Raw genomic sequence first — 15,646 nt, forward strand, 5'->3', positions numbered from 1 at the left:
AATATAAATAATAGAAAGTAAAAGTGGGGTACAGAAGGTTGTGCCTTCTAGTTTCATCCATCTCATGATCATCAAAAGGAATCCACTAACAAGGTTGATCAAGTCTTGTTAACGAACTCATTCTGAATAACATGGAACCGGAGAAATTTCGAATAACACTATGTTACCTCAACGGGGATATGCACATCCCCAATAATAGGAAAATCATATTTCTTCTTGACAGTAGGAAGAGGAAATTCAAAACCTCCAAATATAATCGACGAAAATTTTCCAATAGAGTTGATACTATGAACTTGAGGTTGTTTCCTCGGAAAGTGTACCATATGTTCATTACCATTAACATGAAAAGTGACATTGCCTTTAGTGCAATCAATAACAGCCCCTGCAGTATTCAAAAAGGGTCTTCCAAGAATAATAGACATACTATCGTCCTCGGGAATATCAAGAATAACCAAGTCCGTTAAAATAGTAACGTTTGCAACTACAACAGGCACATCCTCACAAATACCAACATGTATAGAAGTTGATTTATCAGCCATTTGCAAAGATATTTCAGTAGGTGTCAACTTATTCAAATCAAGTCTATGATATAAACAAAGAGGCATAACACTAACACCGGCTCCAAGATCACATAAAGTAGTTTTAACATAGTTTCTTTTAATGGAGCATCGTATAGTTGGTACACCGGGATCTCCAAGTTTCTTTGGTATTCCACCCTTAAAAGTATAATTAGCAAGCATGGTGGAAATTTTAGCTTTCGGTATCTTTCTTTGTTGGGGATAACTGATCCTCGAACACCTATGGGGCCGGCGGACCGGGCCCCTTTCGGTTCGGCGGGGGGCGGAGATCGCACGAAGAGCAGATCGAGGCGAGGCACACGAGCAGTTTACCCAGCTTCGGAGCTCTCCGGAGAGATAACACTCCTACTGCTGCTTGTCTGGTTGTATATCTGGTGTTCTTGCTTTCCCAAGCCAGAGTGTGATGTTTTCTAGGCTACGAATGAGTCGAAGTCGACTGTCCGAGGCTCCAAAAATATGAACCCCCCTACGTTGCGCATGGGCCTCCTTTTATACGCTAAAGGGGTCACCGACAGGTGGCAACGCAGAGGAGGGTAAAAACGTAAAAAGCGAGGTAGTTGATACAGTTGCTTGTACAGTGCACCCTACCTAACCCTGACGGCAGGGGACAAGGGCATTAAATGCCCGTCTGAGTCGCCTGAACAATGTAGAAAAGGACCGTTAGGGGCGCCACCGTTCGCCACGATGGTGATCTTGTCAGCTTCGCATGCCACTGCGCACTGCTGGCTGCACAGCCTCCCGCCACGCGCGCCCGGAGAGGCCCCCAGAGCGACACGTTGGTGGATGCGCTGGAGCGTGGTCGCAGAGTGGCCGCCTGCCGCGGCAAGCGCCTTGCCGCTGTCGTTATCTTCGCTGGGCCCAGAAGCTCGTCGCTCACCGAGCCTCGGTGTACCTTGTTTAGTCTTCCCGGCAAGCTCCTCTTGCCGGGGCCTTGCTGCCTTGCCGGAGCGCGTGGCGCGTCACGACAAGTTCCTTGGAGTACCTTGGTTGGCCTTCCCGGCAAGCTCCTCTTGCCGGGGTCTTGTCTCCTTAGCTTAAATACTTTGTTCTTGGATGGCTCCAAGGGAACCTTGGGGGATCTTGGCGTTCGCCCGGCAAGCCTTTGCCGCGGGGTGCTGCAACTGCCCGTGCACAAGTTCGGGGTACTAGGGTACCCCTATTCTAGTACACCGACAGGAGCCCCCGGGCCTGGGCCAGACACGGTGCCGAGCGCTGCTGGGCCAGGCCCAAGACAGGGCATGGGCACATGCGGGCTGGACTACGCCAAATCTTGTTCCGTATCCACCGCACTCTCCCATAACGGCACGCGTTGAATGCGGCATCGTGGGAGAGATCGTGGGTGGTTGTTTATTTGGAAGGCCGAAACGTCCGCCCCGTCCCTATTTATAAGCAGAGGTAACAGGGGCAGTTCGTTCCCCCTCGCTGGTTGCTACTACTCCTTCTTCACAAACTCCGCTGCTCCCCCTTCTTCTCGAAGCCGAGAGAGCAGCGTTCCGCCCCCCCATTGCCACCAGCATCACCACGCCGTCGACCTTCCCCACCACCTCCGCCATGGCCCCGAAAGCCGACAAGGGAAAGGGCGTGAAGTCGGCCGAGGCGCAGCGGCTCGCGGCGCTGCGGAAGGAGCGGGCGATCTTCACCCCCTAGCTCGGTGTGCAGGAGCTGAGGGAGTACTTCTACCTCTTTTGGGCGACGGAGACGCGTGCACATCCGCGCATGAGGGTACTCCCGGCCGCTGCCTCGGAGTCGGCTCCAAATGGGTACCCGTTCTTCCCGCTATTCTTCTATTGCGGGCTCTGCCCGCCCTTCTCGGAGTTCTTTTGTGACATTATGAACACATATGGCTTCCGCCTCCTTGACTTCACCCCCAATGCTGTTCTAACCATGGCAGTTTTCGCACACTTGTGCGAAAACTTTGTCGGAGTCCACCCTAGTGTAGCCCTTTTCCGCCATTACTTCATGCCTCGGGTAGAGAGAGGAGAGCCGCTTGCCGGAGGGATTGCTTGGATCTCGAGAGTCGGCAAGCAGGATGCGTACTTGGAGGGTGAGCTCCACAGCAAGTGGGAGGAGTGGAGCGCGGAGTGGTGTTGGATTGTTGAGGAGAATCCGCAGCCCTTCACCACCGTGCGCCAAACTCCAATAGTGCGCGGTAATGACTGGAGCAACGTGGCCCCGGAAGACGAGAGGCTGAAGATCGCCATCACTAGGATTCTTCGCCTCAGGCTTGCCGGGCTCACCGTAGGTGCTGTCGGGGCAGATTTCCTTCGTCGCCGCATTGCCCCCCTGCAGGAGAGGGGGAGGCCCGCCTGGGAATTCAAGAATTCAGCGGACATCATGAGGCTGCGGCCGGGCCTCAACTACAACTTCACTGTCTTGGAGTTGGACGCAATGCTCTTGGAATTGTTCAAACGCGACCCCCAGCACCCATTCACACTGCCGAGGGGCGTAGTTCCTTTGTGCAATAACTCTACGCTTGATCGGATCTGCGCCATGATGCCGTTGTGCGATTCACACGGCATCGTCCCAACTTGGCAAGAGCCTGCGGATGACGTTGTGCGATCATTCTTCGACACCTTGGAGGAAGTGCCGGTCCGCGCTGACGACCAGAAGAGCCTCACCCGTGACACCACCGACGAGGAGCTGCAGCTCATTGCTACTAGGGCGGAAGAGGCTGCGGCCGCAGCTGCTGCGGGTGTGTTTGGGTTTACTGTGGAAGAGGCGGAGGCTGCAGAGGCGGCAAACCTTGCCGAATGCACGGAGTTCATGGGCGAGGAGGAGCCTGCCGGTTCCGAAGCCGAGTCGAGCGAGGCCGGCGAGGAGGAGGCTGAGCCTTCAGAGAACTTGCCGCAGGCGGAGCCCCCGGCCCCGCCAAGGAGGCGCCTTCGCAGGGCCGGGGACGCAGCGGGGCAGCAGCCGGCTCCACAGCCACCGAGCCGCACGACGCGCTCTACCGCGGCAAGCAATGTTGCCGCGGGAGCGCCTCACGCAACAGCGGTAACTGGAGCGGGATCTTCCCGGGCCACCGCCACTGCCCCCGCCAAGCGGGCAAGGGATCCTACTCCTCCACCTCGCCGCACCGGAGGAGGGCCGGACTTCGATCTTTCCGCGCTCAGCTCCGACGAGGAGGAAGAAGAGTGAGTTTCTTTGGTGCTCTTATAATCCCTCAATCTTGCTGTTTTATATCTTGCATCTAACTTGCTCCAATCTGGACTCCTTTCTTTTTAGAACACTGGCCCAGAGAGCGGCGAAGAGGGCCAAGGCTGCAGTGATCGTCATCGAGGATGACCCCATCGTGTTAGTAGGAGGTGGGTCCGAGACCACCTTGACGGACCCGGTAATCACCCCTCCAAACAGCCCTCAGCGTAAGTTCATGGTTTAGCCTTCTGTTGCCGGGCGCGCTTGAGTGCTTTTTCCTTTGTTGATATCTTGCTTGTTGACTTGTGCAGGAGCAGAGCAGCCTCATCAGGAGCGCCTGGAGGCCGGTCCCGAAGTGCCACCTGCTTCGACTGCGTCGCCAAGGGAGGAGCCCCCGGCAAGGGAGCGTTCTCCGGCAAGGGGGGACTCTCCGGCAAGGGACGGCACTGCTGATCCTGCGGCGACCGCAGCCGCAACTGAAGATCTTGGCGTAGGTAATCCACTTGCCCAGAAACTTTCCCTTGGGTTCTGCTTCTTCTGTTTTTCCTTTCTTGGATTTTTGATTGATTTTCCTCCCTTCTTCGTTCTTCAGACCCATCTTCGGCTGAGCCAATGGAGATAGAGGGCGCCGGCGAGGAAGGTGTCGGCGCTGATGTGACCGCCGGCGAGGAGGCCGCCGGGGCTGCTGCTGCGGAAGCCGGCGAGGGGTCGGGCGATCGCACTGACGACCCTGAGGCCGCAGGAGCGCCGGGCGCTGCACCCACTGCCGAACCCTCTGCCGCTTCTGTGGAGCCGGGCTCTGAGGAGCCCCAGCCCGGCGCCTACTTGCAGGCCGGTGACAACATCTTCATCAAGCTACCCTGGGCGTCGAGCTCCAGGGCGCCGGTCGAGGGGGAGACTTTTGACGGGGAGGTGCTCGCCTCTGCTGGACTGTCATTGGTTGACGCGCCCGGCAGTAGCAGTGGCGAGCCTGAGGAGGAGGAGCTGCTGCGGAAGCTGCTGTCACTCTACCGCACCCGGCAAGCCAAGTTGGCTTCCCGGGAAGCTCTTGTCACGAAGGCGGGAGTTGACATGGAGAAGCGCGCGAAGGAGCTCCGGGGACAAAATCAAGAAGCTCTCCGGTCCCTGGCGCAGGAGCGGGAGCGAGTCGACGAGGAGCGCACGGCCTTTCTTCTCGAGAAGGCCGAGGTTGAGGAGGAACAAAGGCTGGCCGCCGAGAAGCAGTCCGCGCGGGAAGGTGAACTAGTGCAGCGGAAGGCCCACCTCGACAGCTACGAGGAAGAGCTCGCCGAGCGCGAGCGAGCACTTGGCGGGGCGCTCAAGGAGGCAAAGGACGCCGCGGCAACTGCAGAGGCCACCAAGAAAGAGCTAGAGGAGAAGGTGGCGCGGCTGGAGGCCGATATTGGGAAGAGCGGCGAGGAGCTTGCCACGCTCAAGCGTGAGCGCGAGAAGGATGTTGCCGCCCACGATGAGCTGCAAGGCCTTCTCGCCGAGAGGGGCAAGGAGCTTAGTGCCGCCAAGGATTCCAAAGCAGACCTGGAGCTGAAGCTGGCCACGCTGACGCAGACGCTGGAGGCCGTCAAGGAGCGGGAGAAGACCTTGTCGGACAAGGTCAAGGCTGACGCGGCGCTGCTGGAGAGCATTGCAGTCACCCAGAACTCGTTCAGAGACACAGTGGAGCACTGGACCGAGGGTCTGGTGAATACTGCCGCCGTCATCAACAAGGAGCTGGCGCAGCTGGGGATGGAGGACTTTGGGTATCCTTCCGACGAGAGCCTTCAACCCAGCGCCAAGCTCAGTCTATTCTTCAAGGGCGTGGCGACGGCACTCCAGCGGCTCCGAGAGAGGATCCTGAAGCAGCTGGCCGACGAGTCGCGCAAAATCTGCGCTGGGGTTCTCCAGAAGGTGCTAATGAAGGTGGCCTTCCGCAACCCAGGCCTCAGCTTCACCAACGTCCTCAGGTCCTTGCCGCCTGACGCCGATCTGGACGCACTCAAGGCCCTTGTCGCACCCATTGTGGACAAGGTGAGCGAGATCAAGAGAGTCGAGGGTGGACGCGTAGATTAGGCCGCCCATTTCTTCTTTTCCCTTCTCACTGTTAGTCATGTTATGAAAACAGTCTGTTAGAGCTGCAACAAGTTATCTTTGTAATATAACTTTATTTCTGTTATCAATTGCAATGTTATTTCCTCTACTAGATTCCTTCCTTTGTATGTTTTCACCCTACGCTTCTAGGGAACTTGTCGGCGCAGGCGCCCGAGCCGCGAGCGCTGAGTGCGAAACTTCTGCAGCCTGTTGGCGGTGCTGCTTCCGACAAGAAACCTTGTCGTGACTAGACGCAGCACACTTAAGTTGTTGAGCGGACTCGAAACAAAGTAAGGGCGCAACTAGCCACAAGTTGGTTCCTCCACGCACAGGTTTTCCATACAAAGCAGGGTCGTTCGAGGAAGATAACTCAAAAGTTTAAAAAAGTGATTGCTCAAACTTTGGCAACTTAGCTTTTCTGTCATTTGCTTCCCGGTAAGGCAAGTCCTTGTTTGAACGACGCCTGGCCCATACCACAATCTTCTCCTCCCCCCCCCAACAAACTTGTGTGCGAGAGAACCTTCTTTTCCTTTAAAAGAAAAAGAAAGAAGAGAAAATAATAATATGGAGCTCTTCGGCTCGTTACTGCTTACCGGATGTAAGTGCTGCACAAAGTGTCAGATAATCGCATGCAAGAAAGGAACTAACACATGAAATGGACAAGCTGTGCGGAGCACATGGGGTTTTACTTATGCACGGGATCTGCGCCCGGCTTTGTACAAAGGATTATATGCAACAGCGGCAAGACTTGTACAAAAGGTGGTTGCCGGAACGGGTTCCGGCAACCGCGCCTTATGGGAAAAACTAACGAAGATGTTCTATGTTCCAGGAGTTGCTCACTGGAATGCCATCTTCGGTCTCAAGGCGGACAGCGCCAGGCCTTGTGACTCATCTCACCCGATAAGGGCCTTCCCACTTCGGCGTCAACTTGTTGGAATTCTTGGCGGACTGAATGCGTCGAAGAACAAGATCGCCTTCCTCGAAGCTTCTGGCTTTAACTTTGCGGCTATGATAGCGGCGCAAAGCTTGCTGGTATCGAGCAGCTCGTACAGCAGCCTGAAGACGATCTTCCTCAAGGAGCAGCGCGTCGTCTTGCCGCAGCTGTTCTTGCGCAAGCTCATCATAAGTGAGCACTCGAGGTGATCCGTATACGAGTTCCGTGGGGAGAACTGCCTCTACTCCATAGACTAGAGCGAAAGGTGTCTGGCCAGTGGCTCGATTTGGCGTCGTTCTGATCGACCAAAGAACCACCGGCAGCTCCTCGATCCAGTTCCTTCCGCACCTGTGCAGCCTGTCGAAAGTTCTGGTCTTGAGCCCGCGCAGCACTTCAGCATTTGCCCTCTCTGCTTGACCGTTGCTTCTTGGATGAGCAACAGAAGCGAAGCAGACCTTGGCGCCAAGGTCTTGGACGTACTGCATGAAGGTGCGACTCGTGAATTGCATGCCGTTGTCGGTGATGATCCTGTTAGGGATCCCGAAACGGCAAACAATCGACCTGAAGAACTTGACTGCTAACTGTGCTGTCACCTTCCTCACTGGCTGCACTTCCGGCCACTTTGTGAACTTGTCGATTGCGACGTACAAGTACTCAAAGCCCCCGACAGCTCGGGGGAAGGGGCCGATGATATCGAGCCCCCAGACCGAAAATGGCCAGGATAAAGGGATCGTCTGGAGAGCTTGAGCTGGCTGGTGTATCTGTTTGGAGTGGAACTGGCACGCTTCACACTTGGTTACTTGTGCAGTTGCATCCTGGAGGGCTGTCGGCCAAAAGAAACCTTGCCGGAAAGCTTTGCCGGCAAGTGCTCTTGCGCATATGTGATGGCCACATATGCCTCCATGTATCTCTGCCAACAGCTTTTGTCCATCTTCCCGGCGAATACACTTCAATTTCACACCGTTGAGTCTTCTTCTGTACAGTATGCTATCGACAAACTGGTACATACTTGACTGCCGGGCTACTCTTTCCGCTTCTTCTTGTTCTTCAGGAAGTTCTCCTGTCTGAAGGAAATGGACAATCTGCTGTGCCCATGCTGGAGCTTGTGGCTCGACAACAAGGACTAAAGGCACATCTGCTGCTGCGGGAACATCTGCTTCTACGGCAAGGACTTGCGGCCCTGCCGGAGCTTGATGTTCCCCGGCAAGCTTGCCGGAGCAAAACTTGTCGGGAGCGTCTGCTTCAACGGAACAAACCATTAGGCTTGCCGGAGCAGACTGCTCCTCAGCCTTCTTGGTGTTGATCTTGGGGACTTTCTTGGCGACGGCTTTGGGGAGCTCTGCCGGAAAGTAGTCGCCGGAAACCAACTTCCTCTTCTTGCTTTGTCCAGTTGATGGTGTTACGGATGGTTGAGTCAACTTAAGCACAAAGATCCCTGGTTCCACAGGTAACTTTAGTGCGGCGCACTTTGACAGGCCGTCAGCAATATCATTCTGAGCTCTTGGGATATGCTCCATTTGTAGGCCGTCAAAGTGCTCTTCTAGCTTCCTCACTTCATCGACATACGCTTCCATCAACGGACTCTGGTAGTTCTTGTTCACTTGTCGGACGACAAGCTGTGAGTCACCCCTGACAATGAGCTTCTTGATCCCATGGTCTGCTGCAATTCTGGGACCGGCAAGCAATCCTTCATACTCTGCAGTATTGTTGGTTGCTTGCTCTTTGGGAAAGTGCATCTGGACTACGTACTTGAGGTGCTCTCCGGTGGGTGCGACAAGCAGCACGCCTGCACCGGCACCTTGCAGCGAGAAGGCACCGTCAAAGTACATCAGCCACTCTTTGCTTGCCTCTTTGACAGGGATGCTTGTTTCTGGAATTTCTTCATCTGGGGTTGGCGTCCACTCTGCTATGAACTCTGCCAATGCTCTGCTTTGGATAGTTGAGGTGCTCTCAAACTTGAGGCCAAAGCTTGACAGTTCCAGCGCCCACTCAACAATCCTGCCTGTTGCTTCTGGATTCTGCAGTATCCTCAGCGGAAAGCGAGTGACGACTGTGATCTCATGTGCTTGGAAGTAATGGCGCAGCTTTCTTGAGGCCATGAGGAGGCCGAAAAGCAACTTCTGCACAACAGAGTACCTTGATCTAGCCCCCTGCAGAAGAGAACTGACAAAGTAAACTGGGCACTGCACCATTCTCCTTGGTATCTTATCATGTTCCTGCGCAAACTCATGTTTGTCGGGACCAGAGCTTGTCGGCGAAGCCCCCTGCTTGTCGCTGGATGGATCTGCCGTGGTTGCTGGCTCATCATCCGCCTCCCTCTCCGCCACTAACGCAACACTAACCACTTGATTGGTTGCTGCTATATACAGCAGCAACTTCTCCTGCGGCTTAGGTGCGACAAGTGTTGGAGTGGAGGACAGGTATCTTTTCAAGTCCTACAGCGCAGCCTCCACTTCCGGATTCCATTTCATTGGACCTGCCTTTTTCAAAATTTTGAAAAATGGCAGGGCGCACTCAGCAGATCTAGAGATAAACCTGCTGAGAGCAGCCACGCAACCGGCAAGCCTTCGTACATCCTTGACGCGCTTTGGTGCTTCGATCTGCTCGATGGCTTTGATCTTGTCGGGATTGGCTTCAATTCCCCGCTGAGACACGAAGAACCCGAGAAGCTTGCCGGAAGGGACTCCAAACACGCACTTCTCGGGGTTAAGCTTGAGGTTGATCTTGCGCAGGTTTGCAAATGTTTCGTCTAAATCTTGAATCAGGGTTGCCTTGTTCTTGCTCTTGACCACTATGTCATCCATGTAAGCTTCCACATTTCTGTGTATTTGTGGCTCAAAATCATGGTGGACTACCCTTGCGAATGTTGATCCAGCATTCTTCAAACCGAAAGGCATCCGTACGAAGCAGTACATGCCACACGGGGTGATAAATGCGGTTTTCTCTTCATCTTCTTCTGCCATGAAGATCTGATGGTATCTTGAGTATGCATCAAGAAATGAAAGCAAATCACATCCGACTGTGGAGTCAACAATCTGGTCAATACGCGGCAAGGGAAATGGGTCTTTGGGACAAGCTTTATTAACATCAGTGAAGTCAATACAAAGTCTCCATTTCCCGTTAGCTTTGCGCACAACAACAGGATTGGCCAACCACATGGGATGGAGCACTCCTCTGACAAGGCCTGCTGCTTCCAGCTTCTTGATTTCTTCTGCGATGAATTCTTGGCGCTCTACTGCCTGCTTCCTGACTTTCTGCTTGACGGGCCACGCATGAGGACAGACGGCAAGGTGGTGCTCAATCACTTTCCTGGGAACACCGGGGATATCAGACGGTTGCCACGCAAACACGTCGACATTCGCCCGCAGGAAAGCAACGAGTGCGCTTTCCTATTTGGGGTCAAGAGTGGCGCTGATGGTGAAGGTACCACCAGTGCCATCCTCCTTGGCGGACACCTTCTTAGTCTAGGTGGAGCTGCCATTGCCTTCTTACACTTGCCGGTGGAGCTCGATGGTGCGTCCTCGACGGTAGCGCAGCACTCCGAAGAGGTGCGCTTGCCGGAGTGGGCATCAGAGCTCTTGCCGGACTTGGTCTTCTTCTTCCCCCCCCCCCCGGAGCTTCAGTGGCAAGTGTCCTTCGTTCTGCTGCAGCTGCTGCTTCCCGGTACATCTTGTCGGCACAGATAAGAGCATCCTTCTTGTCGCCAGGGACAGAGATGACACTTATTGGGCCCGGCATTTTCAGTACGTTGTAGGCATAGTGAGAGGCTGCCATGAATTTGGCGAGTGCCGGACGGCCAAGGATTCCATTGTAAGGTAATGGAAAGTCGGCAACGTCAAACGTGACCCTCTCAGTCCTGAAGTTCAGCTCACTGCGAAATGTTACCGGCAACGTGATCTTTCCCTTTGGCTTGCTCCTTCCCGGGTTGATTCCTTGAAATGTGTCGGTCTCTTCGAGCTCGCTGTCAGGGATCTGGAGCTTCTGGAGCACCGCGGAGGAGATCAGGTTCAAGCCGGCCCCGCCGTCAACTAGCATCTTAGTGACCTTGAGGTTGCGGATTGTTGGTGAAACCAACATCGGCAAGCACCCGACCGCAGTTATGCGATCCGGGTGGTCCTCAATATCAAAGATGATAGGCGTGCTGGACCATTTCAGAGGCTTGCGTGACTCGACGGGTGGTTCTGCTGCATTAACTTCCCGCATCCATTGCTTGAGCTGGCGGTGCGAGGCATGCAGAGAAGCACCACCGTCAACGCACAGGACCTCTGTAGCTTTTTGGAACTCCTGCTCATCAGTCTCCTCATCATCCATATCTTCATCGTCGCCGTCATCTTCATCCTTGTCGCGGCCGCGAGGAGGTCTGTCTCCTTGCCGCTGCTTGGCCTTGCCGCGGCGTCCTCCTCGGCCGGGACGTTTCTTGCCGGATCCACCAGCTCCTTCCTGGGCCTTCTCCTTGTCGCGCCGCTCGTATTCAGCTTTCTGTTGCTCAACAAGCTGCTTGACTCTCTTACAGTTCTGAAGATCATGTCCCTTGGTGCGGTGAATCTTACAATACTGCTTGTTGGCGCCGTCCTGCTTGTCGGCGACCGCCACCTCCGCGGCAACCTCCTTGCCGGAGTCACCAGCTTTGGCTTCCTTGACGCTGCCACCGTTGCCGGACTGCTCAACAACCAGCACTTCTTTGCCTTTTCTTCTCCTGTTGTTCCGCCGCCGGTTTTTCCTCGTCGGGGCAGCATCTTCGCTGTCAGATCCTTCCTTCCTCAGGACGTGCACACTTGTCCGCCAGTGCATATAACTCACTGACGTCCCTGATCTTGCACATCGCCATTTCCTCTCGCATCTGCGGTTCCGCACGTTCTGATGGAACGCGCTGATCACCGCGGCAGGGTGGACGTCTGGGATGTTGTGCTGCACACTACTGAATCTCTGAATGTACTTGCGCAGGGGCTCTCCTTCCTTCTGGGCGAGTAGATGAAGATCACTCTCCTGGCCATGAGGCTTGTGTCCGCCTGTAAAGGCGCCGACAAACTGATGGCACAGATCAGCCCAAGAGGATATGGAGTTGTCCGGCAAGTGCATGAGCCAGGATCTGACGTTGGGCTTGAGCACCAGCGGGAAGTAGTTGGCAAGGATCTTATCATCTCGTCCCCCGGAAGCTTGCACCGCAATGGTGTAGATGCTGAGGAACTTTGACGGATGCGTCTTGCCGTCGTACTTCTCCGGTACGTCTGGCTTGAAGTTCTTTGTACTGGGCTACTGGACTTGCCGCAGCTCACGAGTGAACGCAGGACAACCTACCGCGTACTGCAGATCGCCTGGTTCCCCTGGCGCATGCATGTCAACAGAGGGCCCAGCGCACTTGTCGGATTGACGCCGCGCTTCTCTTCGGCGCTCGATGCGGGTTCGAGCGTCTTCTTATTGTCGATCATGAAGAACTTGGCGCCGATCGTGACGAGCTCGTGGATCCGATGATGCAGTGGAGTCGCTGTCGAGGTGGATCCGGCGAGTCGGCGATCTTGGCCTTCGGGGCGGTGATTGCATGGTAGTTGCACCTCCGCCCTTTTCGTCGCCACCGGCTCGCGTCCGGCGGTCCTGGCGCGGCGGCGACGCGCTTGGCTGCCGTGGAGTGTCGCCGTTGGCGTAGCCGATGAGACTCCGAATGGTAGCCCTCCATTCGTCGATCTTGTCCAACGTCGGAGGGTAATCTAGGAGAAGTTGAGATCGCGCCAAAGCTTCTGCTGGGGTGGTGGGTGGCAGTGGCGGACGGCGCGAGGAGTGGGACGTGCTCGAACTTCTAACTATGTTAGAAGGAGCAGTATCCCGTCCAGGCGACCGTGCCCCGCTCGTGCCAGCACGCTGGCGTGCATGCTGGTCTTGAGCGCCCCGAGATCCACCAGCTTGGTCTTGGGCTATCATGCGTATGGCACTGCTAGTGCCATGACGTTGTTGATCTTGCGCCTCCTGAGAGTGGCGTGGAACATATGCAGTCGCCGAGGTTTGTGCAGCCTTGTTCTTGGACCTGGCGGCATCATGAGCTTCCTCGTCGATGTCCTTTCTTCCGTCGGCGTCCATCCCACCACTCATTTGCTCCAATGGTGGCGGAAGTGACGTGGATGGAGCGGCTGCCGCCGAAGTCTTCTTTTTCGGTGGCATGTTGATGAAGGGAATAAGGATCTAGCTCATGTGAACGCCGGATTTGGTTCACACAATCTCGACAGCCCCTACCTGGCGCGCCAAAGATGTTGGGGATAACTGATCCTCGAACACCTATGGGGCCGGCGGACCGGGCCCCTTTCGGTTCGGCGGGGGGCGGAGATCGCACGAAGAGCAGATCGAGGTGAGGCACACGAGCAGTTTACCCAGCTTTGGAGCTCTCCGGAGAGATAACACTCCTACTGCTGCTTGTCTGGTTGTATATCTGGTGTTCTTGCTTTCCCAAGCCAGAGTGTGATGTTTTCTAGGCTACGAATGAGTCGAAGTCGACTGTCCGAGGCTCCGAAAATATGAACCCCCCTACGTTGCGCATGGGCCTCCTTTTATACGCTAAAGGGGTCACCGACAGGTGGCAACGCAGAGGAGGGTAAAAACGTAAAAAGCGAGGTAGTTGATACAGTTGCTTGTATAGTGCACCCTACCTAACCCTGACGGCAGGGGACAAGGGCATTAAATGCCCGTCTGAGTCGCCTGAACAGTGCAGAAAAGGACCGTTAGGAGCGCCACCGTTCGCCACGATGGTGATCTTGTCAGCTTCGCATGCCATTGCGCACTGCTAGCTGCACAGCCTCCCGCCACGCGCGCCCGGAGAGGCCCCAGAGCGACACGTTGGTGGATGCGCTGGAGCGTGGTCGCAGATTGGCCGCCTGCCGCGGCAAGCACCTTGCCGTTGTCGTTATCTTCGCTGGGCCCAGAAGCTCGTCGCTCACCGAGCCTCGATGTACCTTGTTTAGTCTTCCCGGCAAGCTCCTCTTGCCGGGGCCTTGCTGCCTTGCCGGAGCGCGTGGCGCGTCACGGCAAGTTCCTTGGAGTGCCTTGGTTGGCCTTCCCGGCAAGCTCCTCTTGCCGGGGTCTTGTCTCCTTAGCTTAAATACTTTGTTCTTGGATGGCTCCAAGGGAACCTTGGGGGATCTTGGCGTTCGCCCGGCAAGCCTTTGCCGCAGGGTGCTGCAACTGCCCGTGCACAAGTTCGGGGTACTAGGGTACCCCTATTCTAGTACACCGACATTCTTTTATTTGTAATAATATCTTTCATGTACTTAGCATAAGGATTTGTTTTGAGCAAATCAGTTAATCGCATACGCAAAAAGATAGGTCTAATCATTTCAGCAAAGCGCTCAAAATCCTCATCATCCTTTTTCTTGGATGGTTTGGGTGGAAAAGGCATGGGTTTCTGAACCCATGGTTCTCTTTCTTTACCATGTTTCCTAGCAACAAAGTCCTTTTTTATTATAACTTTGATTCTTTGATTGTGGGTTATCAAGATCAACAGCAGGTTCAATTTCTATGTCATTATCATTACTAGGTTGAGCATCATTATGAACATTATCATTAACATTATCACTAGTTTCAGGTTCATTACCATATTGTGTTTCAGCATCAGAAATAGAAATATCATTTGGATTCTCAGGTGTTTCAGTAATAGGTTCACTAGAAGCATGCAAACTCCTATCATTTTTCTTTTTCTTCCTTTTAGGAGGACTAGGTGCATCTATATTATTTCTCTGAGAATCTTGCTCAACTCTCTTAGGGTGGCCTTCAGGATACAAAGGTTCCTGAGTCATTCTACCAGTTCTAGTAGCCACTCTAACAACATTGTCATTATCATTACTATTCGATTCATTGAGCAAATCATTTTGAGCTTTAAGTACTTGTTCTACTTGAGTGGTAACCATAGAAGCATGTTTACTAATAAGTTTAAGTTCACCTTTAACATTAGCCATATAATCACCCAAGTGTTCAAGCATATTTGAATTTTTTTTCAATTGTCTACCAAAATAAGCATTAAAGTCTTCTTACTTAGCCATAAATTTATCAAACTCATCTAAGCATGGGCGAGCAAATTTAGTAAATGGGATTTCAGCTTTATCATATCTATAGAGAGAATTTACCTTTACTACCTGTGTTGGGTTATCAAGATCATGAATTTCTTCAATAGGTAATGGATTAAGATTATATGTTTCTTCAACAGGCGGTAAATTATGCAACATCCCAAATTTTCAATTTGGAATATTATACATAGTCATGCATGCATATCATATTTTATTTGCATTTTGTCTCGTGATCCTCGAAATCCTAAGAAACTCAAGGACCCTCGGAGAGAGAGTTGGGGATTTCCAGTTTTCATATTTGATTTTTATCAAATATTGAAACGAGGATTTGGTTTTAATTATTTTTTTCACCAAAAATATTTCATATTAAAATATATGAGAGGAGATAATATGACTTCTCGAAGATAATTGAAATATTGGAGGAAAAATATGAAAATAAAACATATGTTTTATTTGGATTTTATTGCAATTTTGTTTGCATTAGAAAAATTGCATGTTTTTCAAAATTGCATTTCAGGGCCAAGAAAATGTTCATCTGGTTCTAAATATTTTATTTAGACGGTGAAAATTTATTTTGGCATTTTTAGTTTTTTATTTATTTTTCTAGGATTTTATTTCGTTCGGCAAAATTATTTAAAAAAAAAGTTCCGCGCCCGACTGGTCCTAAGGCCCAGCCGAGCCAGGCCGGCCCGCCGCCGCCGCCTTCCCCGTCGCTCGCGCCGCCGCCGACCGACTCAGACGAGGAGTCCGAGCGGGACTCCGCCGCCCCGCCTTGGCCCCTCCTCCAAGCCGCCGCCGCCCCGCCCCTTTATATACGCCGCCCCGCCGCCCCTCCCCCAACACCTCACCCCACCACCGCCGCCCATGCC

This window comes from Triticum dicoccoides, chromosome 4A (genome assembly GCF_002162155.2).
Source record: "Triticum dicoccoides isolate Atlit2015 ecotype Zavitan chromosome 4A, WEW_v2.0, whole genome shotgun sequence".
Taxonomy (NCBI): Eukaryota; Viridiplantae; Streptophyta; class Magnoliopsida; order Poales; family Poaceae; genus Triticum; species Triticum dicoccoides.